General features: G+C 46.6%; 1 pseudogene; it reads right to left on the reverse strand.

The window, feature by feature from the left end:
- LOC132209403 (utrophin-like) overlaps positions 1 to 27,310 on the reverse strand; it is an 84,470-nt pseudogene that overhangs the window by 24,714 nt on the left and 32,446 nt on the right.

Raw genomic sequence — 27,310 nt, forward strand, 5'->3', positions numbered from 1 at the left:
GAATATCTCCTCATTCGTTTCACAGAGATGTACAGTTTGTGTGGACCTGGAAAACATGGGCACTGCCCTCAATGAATATTTTGTGTCAATCTTTACAATGGAAAAGGACACTGCAAGTATAGATATCAGGGCAGAGGGCCTAGGAACATCAGAGGTAAAGACACAGGGAGACGCAGCTGGTTTAGCAACTTTACAAGTGGATACATCCGCAGGCCTAACTGAAATGTATACCAGCTCGCAAGGGAAGTGAGGGAGGAGATATCTGGGCCCCTGGCAGCAATTTTCAAACCCTTGCCAATCAGAAATGAAGTGATGAAGGTCTATGAACATTGTTCTACTATTAACAAACAGAGAGAGGAACAGACCAGCAAATTAAAGGCCAGTCAGAATAATCTCAGCACTGGAGAAGCTACAAAGAGGCATTCTTAGGGGTAGAATGTACTTGCATGAATTAATCAGGGATAGTCAGGATGGATTTGTTAAGATGAGGTCATATTTCAGAAATTTGATCCTTTTTTGAGGAGATGTTGGAAAGCTGATGAGCTTATGCATTCGATGTGGACTTAGTAAAGACCCCTTGGCAGACTGATCAAGAAAACAACAGTCAACGAATCAAAGGCAAAGAGGCACACTGGAGCCAAAACTGGCTGAGGCAGAGAGCACAGGGTGATTGATGGTAGAGGGATATCTATGTGACAGGATGTGTGCTTTGATTGGGCTTGTGCAGTGCTTGCCACAAGGACCCTTGAAATTTGTCAACTAGATTCATCGTTTGGGCTTAAACACAGTGTGTATGACCGTGTCGCTAGCGAATGACTAATTTAGTGAGGAGGATATCGATGGAATGGTCATGTAAATAACAGCCATGGGATCAAAGGCAAAGTGGCACACTGGATCCAAAATTGGTTGACAGACAGGAAGGATGAACTTCAGGAGGAGATCAACAGACTGGTCAGCTGGGCACAGCAATTGGAACTCAACCAGGAAAAGTGTGATCTAACCAACTTGGGAGGGCTAACAAGGCAGGGGATCACACTATGAAGGGTGTGATCCTGGAGATTACTGAAAAACCAAGATGCTACCTGGGCTGGGGGTTCTCATGGAATCATATAGTACAGAAGAGGTCCCACGGCCCACTAAGGATGTACCTCTGAAAATACACTGCGACATATACTAGTCCCATTTTTACACACTGGACCATTCTCTTAAATATTACAACATTTCAAGTGCTCATCCAAGTACTTTTCAAAAGTTGTGAGGTTTCCTGTTTCAACTTCCCTCCCAGGCAATGCATTCCAGACCTTCACCACACTCTGGATGAAAACGATTTTCCTCAAACCTCCTCTAAATTTCCAATCTTTCTCTTGAAAATTATGCCCTGTTGTTATTGATGCTTTAACTAAGGGGAACAATGCTTTCTGCTCAACCTATCTATACCTCTCATATTCTTATATGCCTCTATCAGGACCTCCACTCAACCCGCAAACCTTCTCTGCTTCACAGAAAATAATCTGACTTTTTCCAGCCTTTCTTCACAGCTAAAATGCTCCAACACATGCAACATACTTTTCATTCCCTCCAGTGAAATCACATCCTTCCTAATGGGTGGTGACCAAAACGCCACTCACGACTCCAGCTGTGGCCTAACCAAACTTTGAAACAGCTCCAAAGTGGCCTCCCCGTTGTTACAATCAATGCCATGAATGATAAAGGGAGATGTCCCATATGTCTTTGTAACAACCCTTACTAGCCTGACCTGACCTCTTCAGGAATTTATGAACAATCACCCCAGGATCCCTTTTCTCCTCTAAGCTTCCCAGTGTCCTGCTATGCATTAGATTTAGATTTAGGTTTTATTATCACATGTATTCAATACAGCGTACAAGAGTACAATGCCACCTCAGACGGTGCCACCTCAGGGACAAAGTACCGAGGTATGAAATTTTAGTTGCAGAAGTAGAAAATTTATCCATCTTTCTTTAATCAGAGTCTTAGGGGAGTGGAATGCAATGCCGGAGAGGGTCGTGGAGTCAGCCTCATTAGGGGCATTTCATCGGCTATTAGACAAGCACATGGATGACATTATAAGGTAGGGGTGGAGGTTAGATAGACCTTAGGATGAGGGTAAAAGTTCGGTACAACATCGTGGGCTGAAGGGCCTGTACTGTGCTGTGCTCTATGTTCTAAAAATAAATGAATAAGTTTAAAAGTTCAGCACTACAGTCTTCTTAGTATAACAGTAGAAAAATAAAAACAAAAGTTTAAAAAGTCAAACATTACAGTCCTTTCTGAAGCCACGAATGGTGGCTTAAGATTTTGAAGGGCATAGAAAGGATAACTGGAAGCTGCTTTTTCCATTCGTAGACATGTCAATAAACAGGGGACACAGATTGAAGTTCACAGGTAAAAGGCGAGGAGGGGAGTTGAGGAGAACCTATTTTCCGAGTGTGGTGGGAGTCCTGAGCTCACTGACTGAAAAAGTGTGACTGATTCAGAAAGTGTCTGAATATTTAAGCAGTATTTAAATGTTCACTTGTGTTGCCGTAGGCTCCAGGGCTATGGGCCAAACAATCAAAAAGGAAATCAATGTACTGTGAGTTCAATGTACACAGATCTTTGTTGAGCAGTGCACTAACGACAGACCGCATGGCCTCCTCCTGTGCAAAAAATATCCTTGAGTCTATAATTACACAGCTTTTCTTGGAGGCATTTCTCCACTTGACTGATTCTTTGTAAATGCAAGGTTGATAAAATAAATCCTTTTATTAGAAGCTTCCACCTCACTGAGAAAGCTTCAGGCCAATTTGATAATCTGCTCTCAAAAATCTGCTCATGTTTTGATAGTTATGACAAATTCTACTATCAGGGCTGACACAATCCACAACATTCTAAATCAATCAACAATATTCTAGAAAGATGATCATTTGCCTATCCGACCAATTTTAACTGATGCTTTAAAAAATAGAGAAATAAATCTGGATCTGGCATAAACTAATCAGTTCTTCCTTGGACCATATCTGTATGTACCAGCTTTCAATAAAATATGCCCATTAGTTGTGAGATACATTGTTGACAAACAGCACAACAAATGGGCAAAAACATGACCTCACATTAAGTGTTATCACTGCTGCAAGTGAGCAGTAGAGTCATACAGCACTTCTGAATATTTTTCCCAGTATTCTAATGACGAAAACATTATTGGTAACAAAAACAGCAGCTAAGGTTAGTGCCTTTGAGAAACAATAGCATCATACATATGTAGCGCATCCTTTATCTTGCAGGAATGTACTGTGCACGATCTGCACAGACCAAGTTATGACTTAACATTCATAGTGGCAGTGACTAAATACAGAAATATACTAATCCAGCAAACCTTTTGTTAAACAGCACCTGTGGTACCAAGAATGTGCTGAATAATCAACAATTCCATTTGATCAATCGGTCCACACACACAAAAAACACACACTCAATAATAGGAACATGATGCATGGGATATACGCATCATTGTTATACTTCATCTGCAGCATAAATAACTTGAGTAATGATGCAACTTTGCCTTAACTAAAACTTACTGGCAGAGAGCCTTCTCACTTGCACCCTCACCAGACATCACAGAGATTATGAGAATACAGTAAACATCTGGTATATAATTTTTGTCAGTTTATTGAGTGTGCTAGTTTGTTAAACAAAGTTTACCTCCAGTTAAACCTACAGTTTACATGTGTATCAGCAATGACAGATTTAGAACTGACACTTGTATTTTTCCTCCAGATGACCCTTGGATCGACACATCAAGACAAATTTTCAAAGAAAGCACTCTGATTCTTCCACTCATACGCCTGGAAAAGGAAGTTGCAGAATGTCACTGACTGACTTGACTCATTTGAACACAGCATAAGATACATAGAACATCGAACAGTACAGGCCCTTCAGCCCACGATGGTGTGCCGAACCTTTATCCGAAACCTCAGGTCCATCTAACCTCCACCCCTATCTTATATTACCATCCATATGCCTGTCTAATAGTCACTTAAATGCCCCTAATGAGGCCGACTCCACTACCCACTCCAGCTGAAACAAAGATCTCTTTGAATTGTCATTTGTCAGACATGTATTGAATCAAAAAACAAATTTCTCACTTCCATAGATTTCTTTCGCATCTTAATATGATGTGAAGATTATACTTCACCCTATCATTTTATAAATACAACTTTGAACAAAATGCCATGATATAGAACTTGTAAGTTGGTATTTGTGCATATGCCATTTCAGTTTGTGTGATCTGTTTCGATGCAACGAGTAATAAACACTTCGATTGAAATGGTTGAAAGCAGTATATGTGGGATTTAATACCACGTCTAATCTACAGATAGTCCATCTGCAGGTTGTTATTCATGAGGCTCAACTGACATCATGTCTCAGGGGAGCTTGTGGCCTCTGGGTTAGGTACTGTTTGACCATTGCCTACTGGTCAGTGGTTGAGAGGAAAGAGAACTACTAGCTGCTATCCATTTTCAACAAGTGATCACGATAATCTACCTGTGTTTCAACGTCCCATCAACATTCAAGAATTGTTGCTCGAAGAGGCTTCTGTGTAACAAATAGGAGCGGAATCAAGATCAACCATGTTTTCCCTATCTGAACAAGCTGCCAACACCAGAAATATGGGACTGTCTTAATCATTCTTATACAATTAACTTTTACAATAGACAACAGGTGCAGGATAAGGCCATTCAGCCCTTCGAGCCAGCACCACCATTCATTATAATCATGGCTGATCATCCACAATCAGTATCCTGTCCCTGCCTTATCCCCATAACCCTTGATTCCACTATCTTTAAGAACTCTATTCATCTCTTTCTTGAAAGTATCCAGAGACTTGGGCCTCTATTGCTGTCTGGGGCTGAGCATTCCATACATCCACCACTGTCTGGGTGAAGAAGATTTTCCTCAACTCTGTTCGAAATGCCCTACCCCTTATTTTTAAACTGTGTCCTCTGGTTCTGGACTCACCCATCAGCAGAAACATGCTTCCTACCTCCAGAGTGTCCAAAACTTTAATCATCTTATACATCTCAATCAGACCCACTCTCATCCTTCTAAGCCAGGTCCCTGTACAGCGGCAGAAGGACCTCTTTGCTCCTATACTCAATTCCTCGTTATGAAGGCCAGCATGCCATTAGCTTTCTTCACTGCCTGCTGTACCGACATGCTTGCTTTCATTGATTTCTGTACAACAACACCTAGATCTTGTTGTACTTCCCCTTTACCAAACTTGACTCCATTTAGATAGGAATCTGCCTTCCTGTTCTTTCCACCAAAGTGGATCACCACACAGTTGTCCACATTAAACTGCATCTGCCATGCATCCGTCCACTCACCTAGCCTGTCCAAGTCACCCTGTATTCTCATAACATCCTCCTCACATTTCACACTGCCGCCCAACTTTGTGTCATTGGCAAATTTGCTAATATTACTTTTAGAGCCTTCATCTATATCATTAATGTATACTGTAAACAGCTGCGGTCCCAGCACTGAACCTTGTGGTACCCTATTGGTCACCGCCTGCCATTCCCAAAGGGACCCGTTTATCACTACTCTTTGCTTCCTGTCAGCCAGCCAATTTTCAGTCCAAGCCAGTATTCTGCCCCCAATACCATGTGCCCTAATTTTGCTCACTGATCTCATATGTGGGACTTTATCAAAGGCTTTCTGAAAGTCCTGGTCCACTCCATCCACTGGTTCTCCCTTGTCCAACTTCATAGTTACATCCTCAAAAAATTCCAGAAGGTAAGTCAAGCACAATTTCCCCTTCGTAAATCCATGCTGACTCTGACCTATCCTGTTATGGCTATCCAAATGAGTTGTAATTTCATCTTTTATAATTCACTCCAGCATCGTTCCCACGATTGACGTCAGGCTAACCGGTCTGTAATTTCCTGTTTTCTCTCTCCCTCCTTTCTTGAAAAGTAGGACAACATTAGCCACCCTCCAATCCGCAGGAACTGATCCTGAATCTAGAGAACATTGGAAAATGATTACCAATGTGTTCACGATTTCTAGAGCCACCTCCTTAAGTACTCTGGGATGCAGACCATCAGGTCCCGAGGACTTATCAGCCTTCAGACCTAACAGTCTATCCAACACCATTACCTGCCGAATATAAATACCCTTCAGTTCATTCATTACCCTACGTCCATCAGCCAGTATTACAACTGGGAGATTGCTTGTGTCTTCCCGAGTGAAGACAGATCCAAAGTACCTATTCAGCTCTTCTGCCATTTCCTTGTTCCCCATAATAAATTCACTCGTTTGTCTTCAAGGGCCCAATTCTAGTCTTAACCTTTTCTTTTCACATACCTTTTACTATCCTCCTTGATAATGGGAACTGCAGATGCTGGAGAATCCAAGATAACAAAGCGTGGAGCTGGATGAACACAGCAGGCCAGGCAGCATCTCAGGAGCACAAAAGCTGACATTTCGGGCCAAGACCCTACACCCAGGCCCGAAACGACCCTTTGTTATCCTTACTATCCTCCTTAATATTTTTGGTCAGTTTTCGTTCGTACCTCATTTTTTTCTCTGCGTATTGCCTATTTAGTGATCTTCTGTTGCTCTTTAAAAGCTTCCCAGTCCTCCGGCTTCCCGCTCATCTTTGCTCTGTTATACTTCTTCTCTTTTATCTTTATAGAGTCCTTAACTTCCCTCGTCAGCCACGGCCGCCCCTGCCTCCCCTTAGGACCTTTCTTACTCTTTGGAATGGACTGATCCTGCACCTTTTGCAATATATCCAGAAATACCTGCCATTGTTGTTCCACTGCCATCCCTGCTACGGTATTGAACCATTGAACTTTGGCCAGCTCCACCCTCATAGCTCCATAGTTCATACAATACTGACACTTCCGATTCTCCCTTCTCCGTCTCAAATTGCTGATTAAAAATTATTATATTATCGTCACTACCTCCTAATGGCTTCTTTACTTCAAGGTCTCTGATCAAATCCGGTTCTTTGCACAACACCAGATCCAGAATTGCCTCCTCCCTGGTGGGCTCCATACTGACTCTGCATCTCCTGATTCTATGTCTCCACTCACAAGGGGCTGAAGATTTTATATTTCTTTACAGTCATAATTTCATATTTTACTATTTGTTATTTCTTTATTATGTCATATTTCTTTACTTCTGACTATTTTAAATACGACATGTTTTCTTATGCTACATCAGTGACGACATTTCAAAAGCAGTTTAGCTGCGTATAAACTACATTTTATGCCTGAGTCCATAAAATGTGCTACATAAATGCAGTTCTTTCTTTTATTAACTTCTGTAGTTGTGTGTTTCTTTGCCAATGGAGGATTGGCTACAATTTCGCAGAGTAACATAAGTGAAATACATTTCTTATGACAAAATTCCAAACCAAAGTTACGAAATTAGAATCATAAAATATTGGCTGTTTGCAACTGAACACTGTAGATGACCAAAGGTCACTTAGTCACTATAGTACCAATTAAGTATGTTCCCGACATGGAGAATACAAATGAAAACTATGGTAATGTTCATAGGAAATTGGACAATGTTCTATTTTATGATCATAGCAATGCCATATCATCAACACATGTTTTAATAGATAATAAGGCACTCTGGGATATTTATTATTTGCTTGATATTCTCAAGATCATCTTCGCAAATCCTGTGAACAGGGACCACTGAACAGCTTACTTAAGCTTTTTTTACACCTATAATATTTTATCCCTCTACCATCGATGTTCGTTTGCAGCAAGATGAGTTGACAGGGGGCTTTACAGCTTTAATTTGTACAGCTATGTGTCCAATGTTTATAAATATCTGTCTGTAGCTAGAATCTATGCAGTTGTCATAAATAGGCATTCTTGTTAAGAACAGAAATCTGGACTGTGGTCTCCATCAGTTTGGATCTAAAAGACAGGTAAATTAGGGAAATTTACATCCTTTTCAAAATCTTCCACATTGGGATTACTCTGCAAACAGCAGGCTAGAATTACAGCATGGTACCCTTCTGAACGTAACACCTGAAATCACTAAAGTAAGAAAAAATGAACATGGACTCTATGTGTTAAGGTTACACAAATCCACGAGCTACAACATGGGGAAAAATACAGTGGATGTTATTTTTAATGAACAGTGTGTCAACATCAACTGTTCTGTCTGAGAGTGAAATCTGAGAAATGAAAAATGAAAACGCCGGGTTAGAAAGTTCCAGCTACGTGCTTACCTGATGGAAATGCATTGATTGTGATATTAATATATATATATATAATTGTTAAATGAGAGGACTGATGAATTTTTCTTATTGTTTCTGTGATGATCTAAACAATCCATTTGTCAACACAATAAAGTAGATATTGTTATTGTAAAACACCCCTGAAAATCCAAAGGAAATTTCAAGAGGGGCCAAATAAGTAGTGTTGGGAAACAAAGAAATGGCAGAGGAACTGAACAAATATTTTGCATCAGTCTTCAGGTTGGAAGGCACCAGTATTAGACCTTTAAGGGAGTCTGAAGCAGAAGTGAGTGTGGTGGCCATCACTAAGGAGAAGGTACAGGGGAAGCTGAAGGGTCTGTGTGGAATTTGTACATTCTCTCCATGTCTGCACGGGTCTCGGACAGGTGCTCTGATTTCCATCCACAGTCCAAAGATGTGCAGGCAAGATGGATCAGCCATGGCAAATGTGAGCTTGCGGGGAAACAGTACAGGGCTGGGTCTTGGTGGGATGTTCTTTGCGGAGGTGGTGCAGACCCAATGGTTTCTTTCCGCACTGTAGGAATTCTATAATTCCGAGAAGATGGTAAATTACATGGACCAGATGGACTGCCTCCAAGAGTTCTGAAGGAGATAAGTGAGAAGACCATGCAGGCATTGGTGATCTTTCAGGAATTACTGGAGTCAGGGTGGGTCCCAAGGAGTGCAAAATGGCAAACATAACACCCCTGTTTAAAATGGAGGGTGGCAAAAGACGAGAAATTATAGACCTGTTAGCCTGGCACTGGTCAGTGGGTCAGATTTTAGAGTCTATTATTAAGGATGAGACCGGAGAATACGTGGAAGTACATGGTAAACTGGGCTGAGAAAACACAACTTTGTCAAGGGAAGGTCTCTGTTAGATCCTTTGGGAATGTAACCAGTGAGTTAAAACCAAAGAGAGCCATTGAACTTTACCTATTTGGAATTCCAGAAAGCCTTTGGCAAGGTGACACACAGGAGGCTTCAAAATAAAAAATGAGCTTATGGTGTTCGAGAATAAGTACTGGCATGGATAGCGGATTGGCTAACTGGCAGAATGCAGAAAGTGGGAATAAAAGGGTCTTTTTCAGGATGGCAGCCAGCAACTACAGGAGTTCCGCAGTCATCAGAGTTCAGACGACAGCCATTCACGTTATACATTAGCAATCCGGACAAAGGAACTAATGGTATTGTCGTCCAAAGGGGGTTGCTGCTAAGTTTGCAGATGACATTTCAATAGAACAAGTCTCACGTCTGTCGTGTGCAAGGTGTTAGAAAGGATTCTGAGGGATAGGATTTAAGACCATCTGGAAGAGCATGGCTTGATTAAATGCAGTCAACACAGCTTTGTGAGGGGCAGGTCATGCCTCACAAACCTTATCAAGTTCTTTGAGGATGTGACTAGAAAAGTTGATGAGGGTTGAGCTGTGGATGTGGTGTATATGGACTTCAGCAAGGCATTTGAGAATGTTCCCCATGGTAGGCTCATTCAGAAGGTCAGGAGGAATGGGATACAGGGGAACTTAGCTGTCTGGATACAGAATTGGCTGGCCAACAGAAGACAGCGAGTGGTAGTAGAAGGAAAATATTCTGCCTGGAAGTCAGCGGTGAGTGGTGTTCCACAGGGCTCTGTCCTTGGGCCTCTACTGTTGGTAATTTTTATTAATGACTTGGATGAGGGGATTGAAGGATGGGTCAGCAAGTTTGCAGACGACACAAAGGTTGGAGGTGTCGTTGACAGTATAGAGGGCTGTTGTAGGCTGCAGCGGGACATTGACAGGATGTAGAGATGGGCTGAGAGGTGGCAGATGGAGTTCAACCTGGATAAATGTGAGGTGATGCATTTTGGAAGGTCGAACTTGAAAGCTGAGTACAGGATTAAGGATAGGATTCTTGGCAGTGTGGAGGAACAGAGGGATCTTGGTGTGCAGATACATAGATCCCTTAAACTGGCCACCCAAGTGGACAGGGTTGTTAAGAAAGCACATGGTGTTTTGGCTTTCATTAACAGGGGGATTGAGTTTAAGCGTCGTGAGATCTTGTTGCAGCTCTATAAAACTTTGGTTAGACCGCACTTGGAATACTGCGTCCAGTTATGGTCGCCCTATTATAGGAAAGATATGGATGCTTTGGAGAGGGTTCAGGAGGAGGTTTACCAGGATGCTGCCTGGACTGGAGGGCTTATCTTATGAAGAGAGGTTGACTGAGCTCGGACTCTTCTCATTGGAGAAAAGGAGGAGGAGAGGGGACCTAATTGAGGTATACAAGATAATGAGAGGCATAGATAGCGTTGATAGCCAGAGACTATTTTCCAGGGCAGAAAAAGTTAACACGAGGGGTCATAGTTTTAAGCTGGTTGGAGGAAAGTAGAGAGGGGATGTCAGAGGCGGGTTCTTTACACAGAGTTGTGAGGACATGGAATGCGTTGCCAGCAGCAGTTGTGGAAGCAAGGTCATTGGGGTCATTTAAGAGACTGCTGGACATGCATATGGTCACAGAAATTTGCGGGTGCATACATGAGGATCAATGGTCGGCACAACATCGTGGGCTGAAGGGCCTGTTCTGTGCTGTACTGTTCTATTTTCTGTGTTCTATGTTCTATGATAGGTGGAGAGGCAAGTAGTGTTGAGGAAGTGGGGAGGTCACAGAGAGTCTGTGGAGAAGTGGAAGTACAGGCATAGACTATTTTCTAAATTGGGAAAGGCTTCAGAAATCTGAAGCACAAAGATGACCCAATTCAGGATTCTTTTAACATGCAGTTTCAGTTGGCAGTTGGGAAGGCAAATGCAATGTCAGCATTCATTTCAAGGCGGCAAAAATACAAGAGCAGAGATGTATTGCTGAGGCTGTGTAAGGCTCTGGTCATATTGCATTTGGAATATTAAGAGCAGTTTTTGGCCATCTATCTAAGGAAGGATGTGCTGGCCTTCGTCAGGGTCTAGATGAGGTTCTCAAACATAATCCTGGGGATGAAGTGAGGAGTGGCTGAGAACTCTGGGCCTGTACTTGAAGGAGTTTAGAAGGATGAAGGGGGTCACACTGAAGGTAATTCAGGCCTGGATAGAGTGGACATGGAGATGATGTTTCCACAAGTAGGAGAGACCAGGACCTGAGGGCACAGCCTCAGAGTCAAAGGGACCACCCTTCAGGATGGAGTTGAGGAAGAATTTCTTCAGTCAGAAAGTTGTGAATCTGTGGAACTCATTGATGCAGAAAGCTGTGGAAGCCAAGTCAGAGTTGATTTCAGGCATAGATGGACATGTTCTTGCTTAGTAAGGACACAGGAGGTTGAGAATGATAGATCCCACTCAATGGGCTGAATGGTCTAATTCTGTTCTGAAATCTGAAGGTCCAAAACACTGGAGTGAATCAGTTCAGTGTTATTTTTATTGCACTGCAAGGACAGTATCTCTCCAAAACACCTAACAAATTTTCTCACTCTGTTGTTGCAAACCTTTTCAATAACTAGCAACAATGCTCCTGTTGTGCCTCTCTCAGCCGACGCTCGTTAGTTTTCCACTCATTGTAACTGCAAGTGTTTGCCACCACTGAAACATCCCGGTATTACTGGCACTAGTGCCATGTTTAAAGGCTATTGTGAACCAGTAAAATGCCCAGAATCCAGAACTGCCTTATACAGTTCATAGCATTTGTCCCAGACAGGGCAGGAAAGGGGAAATTAGCACCTTACTTTACAGTTGGAGACCTGGAAATCCTGGTGGATGGATTGGTGCAGTGGAGGACTGTCCTCTTTCCCAAAGACAAGCACAGGAGGCCACGACACAAGACTCGGCCAGACTCATCTGAGTCTTTCCAGTGTCAATGCAGTCTCAACCACCAAAAGAGCCATACAGCAGTGCTGCAAGATCAGTGACTTCTGCTCCAACAGAAGAGGAGCCTCATTGGAGATAATGGGAACTGCAGATGCTGGAGAATTCCAAGATAATAAAATGTGAGGCTGGATGAACACAGCAGACCAAGCAGCATCTCAGGAGCACAAAAGCTGACGTTTTGGGCCTAGACCCTTCATCGCAGAGGGGGATGGGGAGAGGGAACTGGAATAAATAGGGAGAGAGGGGGAGGCGGACCGAAGATGGAGGGTAAAGAAGATAGGTGGAGAGAGTATAGGTGGGGAGGTAGGGAGGGGATAGGTCAGTCCAGGGAAGACGGACAGGTCAAGGAGGTGGGATGAGGTTAGTAGGTAGATGGGGGTGCGGCTTGGGGTGGGAGGAAGGGATGGGTGAGAGGAAGAACAGGTTAGGGAGGCAGAGACAGGTTGGACTGGTTTTGGGATGCAGTGGGTGGGGGGGGGGGCAAGAGCTGGGCTGGTTGTGTGGTGCAGTGGGGAGAGGGGACGAACTGGGCTGGTTTAGGGGTGCAGTAGGGGAAGGGGAGATTTTGAAACTGGTGAAGTCCACATTGATACCATATGGCTGCAGGGTTCCCAGGCGGAATATGAGTTGCTGTTCCTGCAACCTTCGGGTGGCATCATTGTGGCAGTGCAGGAGGCCCATGATGGACATGTCATCTAGAGAATGGGAGGGGGAGTGGAAATGGTTTGCGACCGGGAGGTGCAGTTGTTTGTTCGGAACTGAGCGGAGGTGTTCTGCAAAGCGGTCTCCAAGCCTCCGCTTGGTTTCCCCAATGTAGAGGTAGCCACACCGGGTACAGTGGATGCAGTATACCACATTGGCAGATGTGCAGGTGAATCTCTGCTTGATGTGGAATGTCATCTTGGGGCCTGGGATAGGGGTGAGGGAGGAGGTGTGGGGGCAAGTGTAGCATTTCCTGCGGTTGCAGGGGAAGGTGCCGGGTGTGGTGGGGTTGCAGGGCAGTGTGGAGCGAAAAAGGGCGTCACGGAGAGAGTGGTCTCTCCGGAAAGCAGACAGGGGTGGGGATGGAAAAATGTCTTGGGTGGTGGGGTCGGATTGTAAATGGCGAAAGTGTCGAAGGATGATGCGTTGTATCCGGAGGTTGGTAGGGTGGAGTGTGAGAACGAGGGGGATCCTCTTAGGGCGGTTGTGGCGGGGGCGGGGTGTGAGGGATGTGTTGCGGGAAATACGGGAGACGCGGTCAAGGGCGTTCTCGATCACTGTGGGGGGAAAGTTGCTGTCCTAGAAGAACTTGGACATCTGGGATGTGCGGGAGTGGAATGTCTTATTGTGGGAGCAGATGCGGCGGAGGCGGAGGAATTGAGAATAGGGAATGGAATTTTTGCAGGAGGGTGGGTGGGAGGAGGTGTATTCTAGGTAGCTGTGGGAATCGGTGGGCTTGAAATGGACATCAGTTACAAGCTGGTTGCCTGAGATGGAGACTGAGAGGTCCAGGAAGGTGAGGGATGTGCTGGAGATGGCCCAGGTGAACTGAAGGTTGCGGTGGAAGGTGTTGGTGAAGTGGATGAACTGTTCGAGCTCCTCTGGGGAGCAAGAGGCGGCGCCGATACAGTCATCAATGTACCGGAGGAAGAGGTGCGGTTTGGGGCCTGTGTAGGTACGGAAGAGGGACTGTTCCATGTAACCTACAAAGAGGCAGGCATAGCTGGGGCCCATGCAGGTGCCCATGGCCACCCCCTTAGTCTGTAGGAAGTGGGAGGAGTCAAAAGAGAAGTTGTTGAGGGTGAGGACGAGTTCAGCTAGGCGGATGAGAGCGTCGGTGGAGGGGGACTGGTCGGGCCTGCGGGACAGGAAGAAGCAGAGGGCTTTGAGGCCATCTGCATGCGGAATGCAGGTGTATAGAGACTGGACGTCCATGGTGAATATGAGGTGTTGTGGGCCAGGGAAATGGAAGTCCTGGAGGAGGTGGAGGGCATGGGTGGTGTCACGGACGTTGGTGGGGAGTTCCTGGACTAAAGGGGAGAAAATGGAGTCCAGATAGGTGGAGATGAGTTCGGTGGGGCAGGAGCAGGCTGAGACGATGGGTCGACCAGGGCAGGCAGGTTTGTGGATTTTGGGAAGGAGATAGAAACGGCCGTGCGGGTTTGGGGAACAATGAGGTTGGAGGATGTGGGTGGGAGGTCCCCTGAGGTGATGAGGTCGTGAATGGTGTTGGAGATGATGGTTTGGTCATGTGGGTGTGGGGTCATGATCGAGGGGGCAGTAGGAGGTGGTGTCGGAGAGTTGGCGTCTGGCCTCAGCGATGTAGAGGTCAGTGCGCCATACTACCACTGCGCCACCCTTGTCTGCGGGTTTGATGGTGAGGTTGGGTTTGGAGCGGAGGGAGCGGAGGGCTGCCCGTTCTGCGGGGGAGAGGTTGGAGTGGGCGAGAGGGGTGGAGAGGTTGAGGTGGTTAATGTCTCGACGGCAGTTGGAAATGAAGAGGTCGAGGGAGGGTAGGAGGCCTGGGGGTGGTGTCCAGGAGGAGGACTTGTGTTGGAAGCGGGTGAAGGGGTCAGTGGAAGGAGGGTTAGGTTCCCGGTTGAAGAAGTAGGCATGGAGGCGAAGACGGCGGAAAAACTGCTCTATGTCCAACCGTGACTGGTATCATTGGTCTGTGCTACCTCACATTCACACTCTCTCTAATTCTGCACCACCCTTCAGCACAGCTCATGTAATACCATTCTCACCAAAGCATTCAATGTCTGTCTTCACTTGCTCTCGCCTACTTGAGGGCCCAAGGCGATTAATCCTCTATGTTCTCTGTGCCTCTTGCTCTCACCCAGGAGACCTCACCTCCCTTCCCAAACATACATGAGCACTAACAAATGCACCAGCTCATTTCATCTCACTCAATCACTCCCTTTGTTTCATTCCAGGAAAAACAGCCCACCGTAGGGCAGAAAGAGCCAACACAGGTAGTGAGGTGTCTAACGTTTGACTTCTCACAACCTATGAGGACAGTGTCCTGACCATGATCATTCTGAGCAGCCAACTGATTGCATCCAAGCCCCTCGAGTGATGTCAGACAATGCCCTGGAGTTACCTCGATCTGCTGCCTGGAACTGCCTCCCTTGACTACAGACCATTCCCCTCAGAACCTGAAGAACGACCATGTGGTTGGAGACAATGCAACGCGTTCTGTGCTTCTGCAGCTGGCACATGCTGCAGGTGTGAGATCAACATATCACGGTGCTGAACGGCAACACACCCACTCCTTTGATTGATGACTGCTGACAAACATGACAAGCTGTCTGGCTTTGTCTCGATGCCAAAAGGTTAATCAACATACTAGTGTTATGAGTCTGAGAGATGTGGCGGAGGGGGCAACCCATAAAAAGACAAGGCAAATGAAGACAAGGCAGAGGAGCTGTTAGCATTCATGCAGGGACAAAATGAGAGTGGAGAGCTCAAGCAAGGTGTCCTGATGTGTAACGTGGCCCAATACACGAATGGGTGCCTGTCCCTGCATATAAAAGTGCCCTGGCAGTAGCACTGCAATGAGGGGGGCTGCTGCAATCCAAAATGCAGCAATGAAGTACAGAAGAGTACTGAAAGCAGATCTGAGATGTGCCATGATGTGCTGAGGCTGGAACATGCCACATGTCAAAACTGTGGACATGGGGTGCTACTGATGGGTGTGGCTGCAGATGCTGGTGACTACTGCCCAAGTTGGAGGTCCAGAGGAGCATTGAGCAATGTGCAAGCATCACACACCCACTCAGAATTTCATTTCGCTAATTCTGAGCGTCTAGTTTCTTTCTGGCAGGTACAAAAATGGAATAAGTATTAATGAGGGCGGTACTCAGAAATAATGCATGCCGTTCAGTGCTCCCTCGTGAGAATTTCAGCTCAATGTCTACAATTTCACTGGAAAATGCAACATTTTGGTTTTGACACCCTGAAGCACCTTGAGCCGCTATCAATATGAAGGGTACGTACCTAATGAAGAATGTCAAAATTTACAGTCGCAATAACGATTTAATATTGGAACACACCTCATGCAAACAAAGCTCAATTTTATATAAATGGAAAATTGGAGGTGATTTGGGGTGGATAGAAGGACACCGGAGGTTTAACCCTGGACGTTCATCTCCAAATCCTAGAATTATACCCAGCTTGGACTGAAAGAAAATAAAAATCTCTCCACTTGCAAGGATTCCCCAATATACTGTCACAGTCTTAATACATTTCCAAGTGAAGTGCATAACATTATTCCTAAATGGAGCTTACTAAACAATCTGACTGAGATAAGCTGAACGACAATTAGTCTGGAAAATACCACAATGGCACAGTTAATGCTCTTCAAGATACTGGCTAGATTAAAAAGTCTCAGTTACGAGATAGACTGGTATGCTGGATTTGTGTTTCTTGTAGCAGAGGAAGCTGAGGTGGGGGTTGGGATATGATTGAGGCAGACAAAATTATGACAGGCCCTGGCAGAATACATTGTGAGAATCCTTTCCCCATGGCACATGTGTCTAAGACCAGATGGCACAAGTTTAAGGTGAGGATTAAATGCTTTGGAGGAAGTCTGAGGAAAAGCTTTTTCATCAACAAAGTGGACATATGGAGCACACTGCCTGAGAGGGTAGTTGAGGCAGGTATTCTCAACATTTAAAAAGCATCTGGGATGAGCATTTAAAATGCTAGGTCAAAGTAGGCTATGGACCAAGTGTAGATAAATGAGATTAGTGTAGTTTGGTGTTTGTTGGGAGGCATAGACATGGTGTTTCTATGCTATATGACTCTACGAGATTGAGGGTCACATAAAAACTTATTCTGCATCTGGCTGTTTATTCCTTGACATTAACTGGATGATGTTCATATTGTGTACTTTATACACGTCTTTCTCCAGCACTAACATTTGTCACCGTGAAGAGCATTACAATCAGAGTGTCAAGATGTCTCCATGATCCTGTACAGATCTGACCAAATGGAATCAAAAGTATATGGTCGGCACAACATCGTGGGCTGAAGGGCCTGTTCTGTGCTGTACTGTTCTACGTTCTACGTTCTATATCAGTTTCAATTTTATGATTTTAAAACAAAAGTCGCTAAAACTTTCAACTACTTTATCACTTGCACTGAAATGAAATTAGAACATACTGAAACCTTATGTCAACAATACTAGGATTGATTTTAATCAGTTGACAATCTTCACATTTACTTAACTGATCAAAATCCAAAATGTAGGATGCAGTTTAATGCACCTTAGGACAATCTAAACATACTACATTCAAGTGTAAATCATACATACGTATCAAAGACGTTCAGCAGCCAGTTCAGACACATGTTGACACAGAGTGACACATTGACCTAGTCTTTGTGATTTTGTTCCAAACCATCATAAATGGACGTTAAACAGTTGATTACTTCAGTTACATTTAGAAGTTGCTCGTTTTGTGTCAATTTGTGTCGATCAAAGACGTGTTGTGCTGTGTGCAACTCCAACAGATCCACTACAAAGGAGGAAGAAAACTAACTTCGATTACAGTTTTAACTTATTGAGCTATCAAATAAAATTAATTCCTTTATTGGGCCGACAAATAAATACAATGATTAAGAAAAGTACTCTGGAATGATGGAAACAGGCCATTTCCTTCTCAAATGCAATATGTCAAATCTAACGAGGGAACCATCAGTGATAATGTATGGTTTAGAAGGGGTGGACGCTAGGAAGTTGTTTCCGTTAGGCGGGGAGAGTAGGACCCGTGGGCACAGCCTTAAAATTAGAGGGGGTAAATTTAAAACTGAAACGAGACGACACGTCTTCAGCCAGAGAGTGGTGGGCTTGTGAATTCATTGCCGCAGAGTGCAGTGGAGGCCGGGACGTTGGATGCCTTCCAGGCAGAGATCAACAAATTCTTGATCTCAAAAGGAGTCAAGGGCTACAGGGAGAGTTGAGGGAAGTGTCGTTGAAATGCCCATCAGCCATGATTTAAATGGCGGAGTGGACTTGATTGGCCGAATGGCCTTACTTCTACTCCTATCTTATGATGCTGGTCATATTCTGTCGTTTGATTCAGTAATTTCTGCAGAACAATGGTGGAGGAACAGCAGCTTTATAAATTATGAAGCCCTCCTTTATATTTATGAAGCAGGACTCAGAACAGTTTAAACTAAAACATCAATCTCTTTCAACCGACGTGCATTCTCATTACACCCAAATCCAAAGTACAATCGAATTGGCTCTTTACTCGTTTCAAATAGTGGATCTTACAACCCCTATTTAACTTCTAGTAATCAGCATTCTTTTAAATGACACTCGGTCGCAGCTATTAAGTGTGTTAATCACATGTTCTTGTTAATTTTAAAAAGGTCTCTGTCTGCCTGTCTGTCTCTGCCTGCCTGCCTCTGACTGTCTGTCTGTCTGCGTCTGTCTGTCTCCGACTGCCTGCCTCTGTCTGTCTGTCTGCCTGCCTGTCTATCTGTCTCTGTCTGCCTCCCTCTGTCTGTCTGTCTCTGTCTGTCTGTCTGCCTGCCTGCCTCTGTCTGTCTGCCTGCCTGCCTGTGTCTGCCTGCCTGCCTGCCTGGCGCCGCCTGCCTGTCTGTCTCTGTCTGACTGTCGGCCTGTCTCTGTCTGACTGTTTGCCTGCCTGTCTCTGTCTGACTGTCGGCCTGTCTCTGTCTGACTGTTTGCCTGCCTGTCTCTGTCTGACTGTCTCTGCCTGCCTGCCTGTCTCTGTCTGACTGTCTGTCTGTCTGTGTCTGCCTCCCTCTGTCTGTCTGTCTCTGTCTGTCTGTCTGCCTGCCTGTCTCTGTCTGCCTGCCTGCCTGTCTGTGTCTGACTGTCTCTGCCTGCCTGCCTGGTGCCGCCTGCCTGTCTGTCTCTCTGTCTCTGTCTGACTGGGTGTCTGTGTCTGACTGCCTCTGCTTGCCTGCCTGTTTCTGTCTGACTGTCGGCCTGTCTCTGTCTGACTGTTTGCCTGCCTGTCTCTGTCTGTTTGTCTCTGTCTGACTGTCTCTGCCTGCCTGCCGGCCTGTCTCTGTCTGACTGTCTGTCTGTCTGTCTCTGCCTGCCTCTGTCTGACTGACTGTCTGCCTGCCTTCTGACTGTCTCTGTCTGCCTGTCTCTCTCTGCCTTGGCCTGACTGTCTGCCTGCCTGCCTCTTTCTGTCTGACTGTCTTTCTGTCTGACTGTCTTTCTGTCTGACTGTCTCGGTCTGACTGTCTCTGCCTGCCTCTGTCTGCCTGCCTGTCTCTCTGTGACTGTCTCTGCCTGCCTGACTGTCTCTGTCTGTCTGCCTGACTGACTGTCTCTGTCTGTCTGCCTGACTGACTGTCTCTGTCTGTCTGTCTATCTGACTGTCCGTGTCTGCCTGCCTCTGTCTGTCTTCTGACTGTCTCTGCCTGCCTGCCTGACTGTCTTTGTCTGTCTGTCTGTTTGTCTATCTGACTGTCCGTGTCTGCCTGCCTCTGTCTGTCTTCTGACTGTCTCTGCCTGCCTGCCTGACTGTCTCTGTCTGTCTGTCGATCTGACTGTCCGTGTCTGCCAGCCTCTGTCTGTCTTCTGACTGTCTCTGCCTGCCTGTCTCGGTCTGACTGTCTGTCTGTCTGCCTGTCTCTGCCTGTCTGACTGTCTGGCGGCCTGTCTCTGTCTGGCTGCCTGTCTGCCTTCTGCCTGTCTCTGTCTGACTGTCTCTCTCTGCCTGCCTGACTGACTGCGTGTCTGCCTGCCTGCACGTCTGTCTGACTCTCTGCGTGTGTGCCTGACTCTCTATCTCTGTCTGCCTGTCTAACTGTCTGTCTCTGTCTGACTGTCTCTGCCTGCCTGACTGGCGGTCTCTGTCTGACTGTCTGTCTGTCTCTGTCTGTCTGACTGTCTCTGCCTGCCTCTGTCTGACTGACTGCCTTCTGACTGTCTCTGTCTGCCCGCCTGCCTCTGTCTGCCTCGGCCTGACTGCCTCTGTCTGCCTGCCTGCCTCTCTGCCTCTGTTTATCTGACTGACTGTCTCTGTCTGTCTGTCTGTCTGTCTGCCTGACTGACTGTCTCTGTCTGTCTCTCTGTCTGTCTATCTGACTGTCCGTGTCTGCCTGCCTCTGTCTGTCTTCTGACTGTCTCTGCCTGCCTGCCTGCCTGACTGTCTCTGTCTGTCTGTCTGTCTGTCAATCTGACTGTCCGTGTCTGCCTGCCTCTGTCTGTCTTCTGACTGTCTCTGCCTGCCTGTCTCTGTCTGACTGTCTGTCTATCTGCCTGTCTCTGCCTGTCTGACTGTCTGGCAGCCTGTCTCTGTCTGGCTGCCTGTCTGCCTTCTGCCTGTCTCTGTCTGACTGTCTCTCTCTGCCTGCCTGACTGACTGCGTGTCTGCCTGCCTGCACGTCTGTCTGACTCTCTGCGTGTGTGCTTGACTCTCTGCCTGCCTCTGTCTGCCTGCCTCTCTATCTCTGTCTGCCTCTGCCTGTCTAACTGTCTGTCTCTGTCTGACTGTCTCTGCCTGCCTGACTGGCGGTCTCTGTCTGACTGTCTGTCTGTCTCTGTCTGTCTGACTGTCTCTGCCTGCCTCTGTCTGACTGACTGCCTTCTGACTGTCTCTGTCTGCCCGCCTGCCTCTGTCTGCCTCGGCCTGACTGTCTCTGTCTGCCTGCCTGCCTGCCTGACTCTCTGCCTCTGTTTATCTGACTGCCTGCGTCTCTGCCTGACTCTCTGTGTCTCTGCCTGACTCTCTGCGTCTCTGTCTGACTGTCTCTGCCTGCCTGCCGGTCTCTGTCTGCCTCTGTCTGCCTGCCTCTCTGTCTCTGTCTGCCTCTGCGTGCCTGCCTGCCTGTCTCTGCCTGTCGGTGTCTGCCTGCCTCTCTGCCTGTCTGTGTCTGACTGTCTGTCTGCCTGCCTCCATCTGCCTGTCTGCCTCCGCCTGCCTGACTGTCTCTGCCTGTCCCTGTCTGCCTGCCTCTGTCTGCCGCGGCCTGCCTGCCTCTGTCTGTCTGCCTGTCAGACTGTCTCACTGCCTGCCTGTCTTTGTCTGTCTGACCGTCTCTGCCTGTCTGTCTATCTGTCTGCCTGCCTGCCTCTGTCTGCCTCTGTCTGTTTGTCTCTGCCTATCTCCGTCTGCGCCTCTGCCTGTGTCTGACTGTCTCTGTCTGCCTGCCTGCCTCCACCTGCATCTGCCTGCATCCGTCTGCCTGTCTGTCTCTGCCTGTATCGGTTTGACTGTCTGTCTGTATCTGACTGCCTCTGTCTGCCTGCCTGTCTCTGCATGCCTGTCTCTGACTGTCTCTCTCTGTCTGTCTCCGCCTTCCTGCCTCCGCGTGCCTGTCTCCGTCTGACAGTCTGCCTGTGTCTGACTGCCTGTCTCTGTCTGCCTGCCTGCCTCCGTCTGCCCGTGTTGGTTTGATTGTCTGTCTGTGTCTGACTGCCTCTGTCTGCCTGTTTCTGTCTGCCTGCCTGTATCTGTCTGATAGCCTGTCTCTGCCTGCCAGCCTGTCTCTGTCTGCTTGTGTCTGTGTGTCTGCCTGTCTCTGTTTGTCTGTGCCTGACTGTCTCTGCCTGTCTGCCTGACTGTCTCTGCCTGTCTGTCTCCGCCTGCCTGCCTGTGCCTGTTTGCCTGACTGTCTCTGCCTGCCAGTCTGTCCCTGCCTGCCAGTCTGTCTCTGCCTGCCTGACTGCTCCGTCTGACTGTCTCTGCCTGACTGTCCGTCTCCGCCTGTCTGCCTGACTGTCTGTCTCTCCGCCTGTCTCTGCCTGACTGTCTCCGCCTGTCTGCCTGCCTGTCTCTGTTTGCCTGTCTGCCTCGCCCTGTCTCTGTCTGCCTGCCTGCCTCTGCCTGTGCCTGTCTGCCTGTCTCTACCTGACTGTGTCTGCCTGTCTCTGTCTGCCTGTCTGCCTGCCTGTGCCTGACTGTCTCGGCCTGTCTCTGTCTGCCTGCCTGCCTCTGCCTGTCCGTCTGCCTGTCTCTACCTGTCTGTATGCCTGTCTCTGTCTGCCTGCCTGACTGTCTCCGTCTGCCTGCCTGACTGTCTCCGTCTGTCTCCGCCTGACTGTCTCCGCCTGCCTGCCTGTCTCTGTCTGACTGTCTCTGTCTGCCTGCCTGTCTCTGCTTGACTGCTTGTCTGCCTGTCTGCCTGTCTGCCTGCCTGTCTCTGCTTGACTGCTTGTCTGCCTGCCTGCCTGACTGTCTCTGCCTGCCTGCCTGACTGTCTCCGTCTTCCTATATTTGTCTGACAGTCTGTGTCTGCCTGCCTGCCGTCGGTCTCTGCCTGCCTGTCTCTGTCTGACTCTGACTCTGTCTCTCTGTGTCTGACTGTCTGTCTGTCTGTATGCCTGTCTCTGCCTGCCTGCCTGTCTCTGTCTGACTCCGTCTGACTGTCTCTGCCTGACTGTCTCCGCCTGTCTGTCTGCCTGCCTGCCTACCTGTCTCTGCTTGACTGTGTCTGCCTGACTGCCTGTCTGACTGTCTCCGCCTGTGTGCCTGCCTGTCTGACTGTCTCCGCCTGTGTGCCTGCCTGTCTCCGTCTGCCTGTATCTGTCTGACAGTCTATGCCTGACTGCCTGTCGGTTTGCCTGCCTGTCTCTGCCTGACTGTCTCCACCTGTCCGTCTGCCTGACTGTCTCTGTCTCTCTGCCTGACTGCCTGTCTGTCTCTCTGCCTGTCTCTGCCTGACTGTCTCTGCCTGCCTGTCTCTGTCTGCCTGCCTGCCTGACTGTCTCTGACTGCCTGTCTCGGCCTGTCTCTGCCTGCCTGCCTCTGCCTGTGCGACTGTCTGCCTGTGCCTGCCTGTCTCTGTCTGCTTGCCTGACTGTCTCTGTCTGCCTGTCTCGGCCTGCCTGTCTGTCGCTGCCTGACTGCCTCTGCCTGTCCACCTGACTGTCTCTGCCTGTCTGTCTGTCTCTACCTGCCTGCCTGTCCGCCTGACTGTCTCTGCCTGTCTGCCTGCCTGTGCCTGACTGTCTCGGCCTGTCTCTGTCTGCCTGCCTGCCTGTCCGCCTGACTGTCTCTGCCGGTCTGCCTGTGCCTGTCTGCCTGTCTGTCCCTGTCTGCCTGTCTCTACCTGCCTGACTGTCTCTGCCTGTCTGTATGCCTGTGTCTGTCTGCCTGCCTGCCTGACTGTCTCTGCCTGCCTGCCTGACTGTCTCTGTCTGCCTGCCTGTCTGCCTGACTGTCTCTGCCTGCCTGCCTGTCTGTCTGTCTGCCTGACTGTCTCCGTCTGCCTATATCTGTCTGACAGTCTGTGTCTGCCTGCCAGTCTCTGTCTGACTCTGACTCTGTCTCTCTGTGTCTGACTGTCTCTGACTGTCTGTATGCCTGTCTCTGCCTGCCTGCCTGACTGTCTCTGTCTGACTCCGTCTGACTGTCTCCGCCTGCCTGTCTGACTGCCTGTGCCTGACTGTCTGTCTGCCTGCCTGCCTGCCTGCCTGACTGTCTCTGCTTGACTGTGTATGCCTGACTGCCTGACTGTCTCTGCCTGTGTGCCTGCCTGTCTCCGTCTGCCTGCATCTGTGTCTGACAGTCTGTGTCTGACTGCCTGTCGGCTTGCCTGCCTGGCTCTGCCTCTCTGCCTGACTGTCTCGGCCTGTCTGCCTGACTGTCTCTGTCTCTCTGCCTGTGCCTGCCTGACTGTCTGTGTTAAACTGTCAGCCTGTGCCTGCCTGTCTCTGTCTGCCTGCCTGCCAGTGCCTGAAAGAAGCATTTCAGTGAAATCAGCATCACAAGTTGAGATGTTTAGTGAAGTTTAGATTTTGGCCTTCTGAAGTGCTTATCTCACTGAAATAAGCAATTCAGTGAAACCAGCATCAAAAGTTGAGTCGTTTGGTGAGGTTGGGATTTTGGCGTAGTGAAGTGCTTATCTCTCTGAAATAAGCACTTCAGTGAACCCAGCGTCGAAAGTTGAGTGGTTTGGTGAAGTTTAGATTTTGGTCTTCTGAAGTGCTTAACTCACTGAAATAAGCATTTGGGTAAATCCAGGATCGTAAGTTGCGTGGTTTGTTGATGTTGAGATTTTGGACATCTGATGTGCATATCTGACTGAAAGAAGCATTTCAGTCAAATCAGCACCAAAAATTGAGTCGTTTAGTGAACTTTAGATTTTGGTCTTCTGAAGTGCTTATCTAACTGAAATAAGCCCTTCAGTGAAACCAGCATCATAAGTTTTGTGGTTTAGTGAAGTTGGGATTTTGGACTTCTGAAGTGCTTATCTCACTGAAATAAGCACTTCAGTGAACCCAGCATAGAAAGTTGAGTGGTTTGGTCAAGTTTAGATTTTGGTTTTCTGAAGTCCTTATCTCACTGAAATAAGATTTTGGCCTTCGGAAGTGCTTATCTGACTGAAAGAAGCATTTCAGTGAAACCAGCATCAAAAGTTGAGTCGTTTAGTGAAGTTTAGATATTGGCCTTCTGAAGTGCTTATCTCACGGAAATAAGTAATTCAGTGAAACCAGCATCAAAAGTTGAGTCGTTTGGTGAGGTTGGGATTTTGGCGTCGTGAAGTGCTTATCTCTCTGAAATAAGCACTTCCGTGAACCCAGCATCGAAAGTTGAGTGGTCAAGTGAACTATAGATTTTGGTCTTCTGAAGTGCTTATCTCACTGAAATAAGCATTTGGGAAAATCCAGGATCGAAAGTTGGGTGGTTTGGTGAAGTTGAGATTTTGGCCTTCTGATGTGCATATCTGACTCAAAGAAGCATTTCAGTGAAACCAGCATCAAAAGTTGAGTCGTTTGGTGAGGTTGGGATTTTGGCATTCTGAAGTGCTTACCTCGCTGAAATAATCAATTCAGTGAACTCAGCATCGAAAGATGTGTGGTTTTGTGAAGTTGTGATTTTTGCCTTCTGAAGAGCTTATCTGACTGAAATACGCTCTTCAGTGAACCCAGCATCAGAAGTTTTGTGGTTTGGTGAAGTTGGGATTTTGGACTTCTGAAGTGCTTATCTCACTGAAATAAGCACTTCAGTGAACCCAGCATCGAAAGCTGGGTGGTTTTATGAAGTTGAGATTTTGGCCTTCTGAAGTGCTCATCTGACTGAAAGAAGCATTTCAGTGAAATCAGCATCAAAAGTTGAGTCATTTGGTGAGGTTGGGATTTTGGCATTCTGAAGTGCTTATCTCGCTGAAATAAGCACTGCAGTGAGCCCAGCATCGAAGTTGAATGGTTTCGTGAAGCTGAGATTTTGGCCATCTGAAGTGCTCATCTGACTGAAACAAGCAATTCAGTGAAAGCAGCATCAAAAGATGAGTCGTTTGGTGAGGTTGGGATTTTGGCATAGTGAAGTGCTTATCTCTCTGAAATAAGCACTTCAGTGAACCCAGCATCGAAAGTTGAGTGGTTTGGTGAAGTTTAGATTTTGGTCTTCTGAAGTGCTTAACTCACTGAAATAAGCAATTCAGTGAAAGCAGCATCAAAAGATGAGTCGTTTGGTGAGGTTGGGATTTTGGCATAGTGAAGTGCTTATCTCTCTGAAATAAGCACTTCAGTGAACCCAGCATCGAAAGTTGAGTGGTTTGGTGAAGTTTAGATTTTGGTCTTCTGAAGTGCTTAACTCACTGAAATAAGCATTTGGGTAAATCCAGGATCGTAAGTTGCGTGGTTTGTTGATGTTGAGATTTTGGACTTCTGATGTGCATATCTGACTGAAAGAAGCATTTCAGTGAAATCAGCACCAAAAGTTGAGTCGTTTAGTGAAGTTTAGATTTTGGCCTTCTGAAGTGCTTATCTCGCTGAAATAAGCAATTCAGTGAACTCAGCATCGAAAGATGTGTGGTTTTGTGAAGTTGTGATTTTGGCCTTCTGAAGTGCTTATCTGACTGAAATAAGCTTTTCAGTGACACCAGCATCATAAGTTTTGTGGTTTGGTGAAGTTGGGATTTTGGACTTCTGAAGTGCTTATCTCACTGAAATAAGTACTTCAGTGAACCCAGCATAGAAAGTTGAGTGGTTTGGTCAAGTTTAGATTTTGGTTTTCTGAAGTGCTTATCTCACTGAAATAAGCATTTGGGTAAATCCAGGATCGAAAGTTGGGTGGTTTGGTGAAGTTTAGATTTTGGCCTTCTGAAGTGCTTATATCACTGAAACAAGCAATTCAGTGTAACCAGTATCAAAAGTTGAGTCGTTTGGTGAGGTTGGGATTTTGGCGTCGTGAAGTGCTTATCTCTCTGAAATAAGCACTTCAGTGAACCCAGCATCGAAAGTTCAGTGGTTTGGTGAAGTTTACATTTTGGTCTTCTGATGTGCTTATCTCACTGAAAGAAGCATTTGGGTAAATCCAGGATCGAAAGTTGGGTGGTTTGGTGAAGTTGAGATTTTGGCCTGCTGATGTGCATATCTGACTGAAAGAAGCATTACAGTGAAACCAGCATCAAAAGTTGAGTCGTTGGGTGAGGTTGGGATTTTGGCATTCTGAAGTGCTTATCTCGCTGAAATAAAAATTTGTGTAAATCCAGGATCGAAAGTTGGGTGTTTTGGTGAAGTTTAGATTTTGGCCTGCTGATGTGCATATCTGACTCAAAGAATCATTTCAGTGAAACCAGTATCAAAATTTGAGTCGTTTGGTGAGGTTGAGGTTTTGGCATTCTGAAGTGCTTCTCTCGCTGAAATAAGCACTTCAGTGAACTCAGCATCGAAAGATGTGTGGTTTTGTGAAGTTGTGATTTTGGACTTCTTGAAGTGCTTATCTGACAGAAATAAGCTCTTCAGTGAAACCAGCATCATAAGTTTTGTGGTTCTGTGAAGTTGGGATTTTGGTCTTCTGAAGTGCTTATCTCACTGAAATAAGCATTTGGGTAAATCCAGGATCGAAAGTTGGGTGGTTTTGTGAAGTTGAGATTTTGGCCTTCTGAAGTGCTTATCTGACTGAAAGAAGCATTTCAGTGAAACCAGCATCAAAAGTTGAGTCGTTTGGTGAGGTTGGGATTTTGGCATTCTGAAGTGCTTATCTCGCTGAAATAAGCACTGCAGTGAGCCCAGCATCGAAAGTTGAATGGTTTTTAGAAGTTGAGATTTTGACTATTTGAAGTGCTTATCTCACTGAAATAAGCAATTCAGTGAAAGCAGCATCGCAAGTTGAGTGGTTTGGTGAAGTTTAGATTTTGGTTTTCTGAAGTGCTATTCTCACTGAAATAAGCATTTGGGAAAATCCAGGATCGAAAGTTGGGTAGTGTGGTGAAGTTCAGATTTTGGCCTTCTGAAGTGCTAATCTCACTGAAATAAGCAATTCAGTGAAACCAGCATCAAAAGTTGATTCGT

The sequence above is a fragment of the Stegostoma tigrinum genome, unplaced genomic scaffold, assembly GCF_030684315.1.
Source record: "Stegostoma tigrinum isolate sSteTig4 unplaced genomic scaffold, sSteTig4.hap1 scaffold_91, whole genome shotgun sequence".
NCBI lineage: Eukaryota > Metazoa > Chordata > Chondrichthyes > Orectolobiformes > Stegostomatidae > Stegostoma > Stegostoma tigrinum.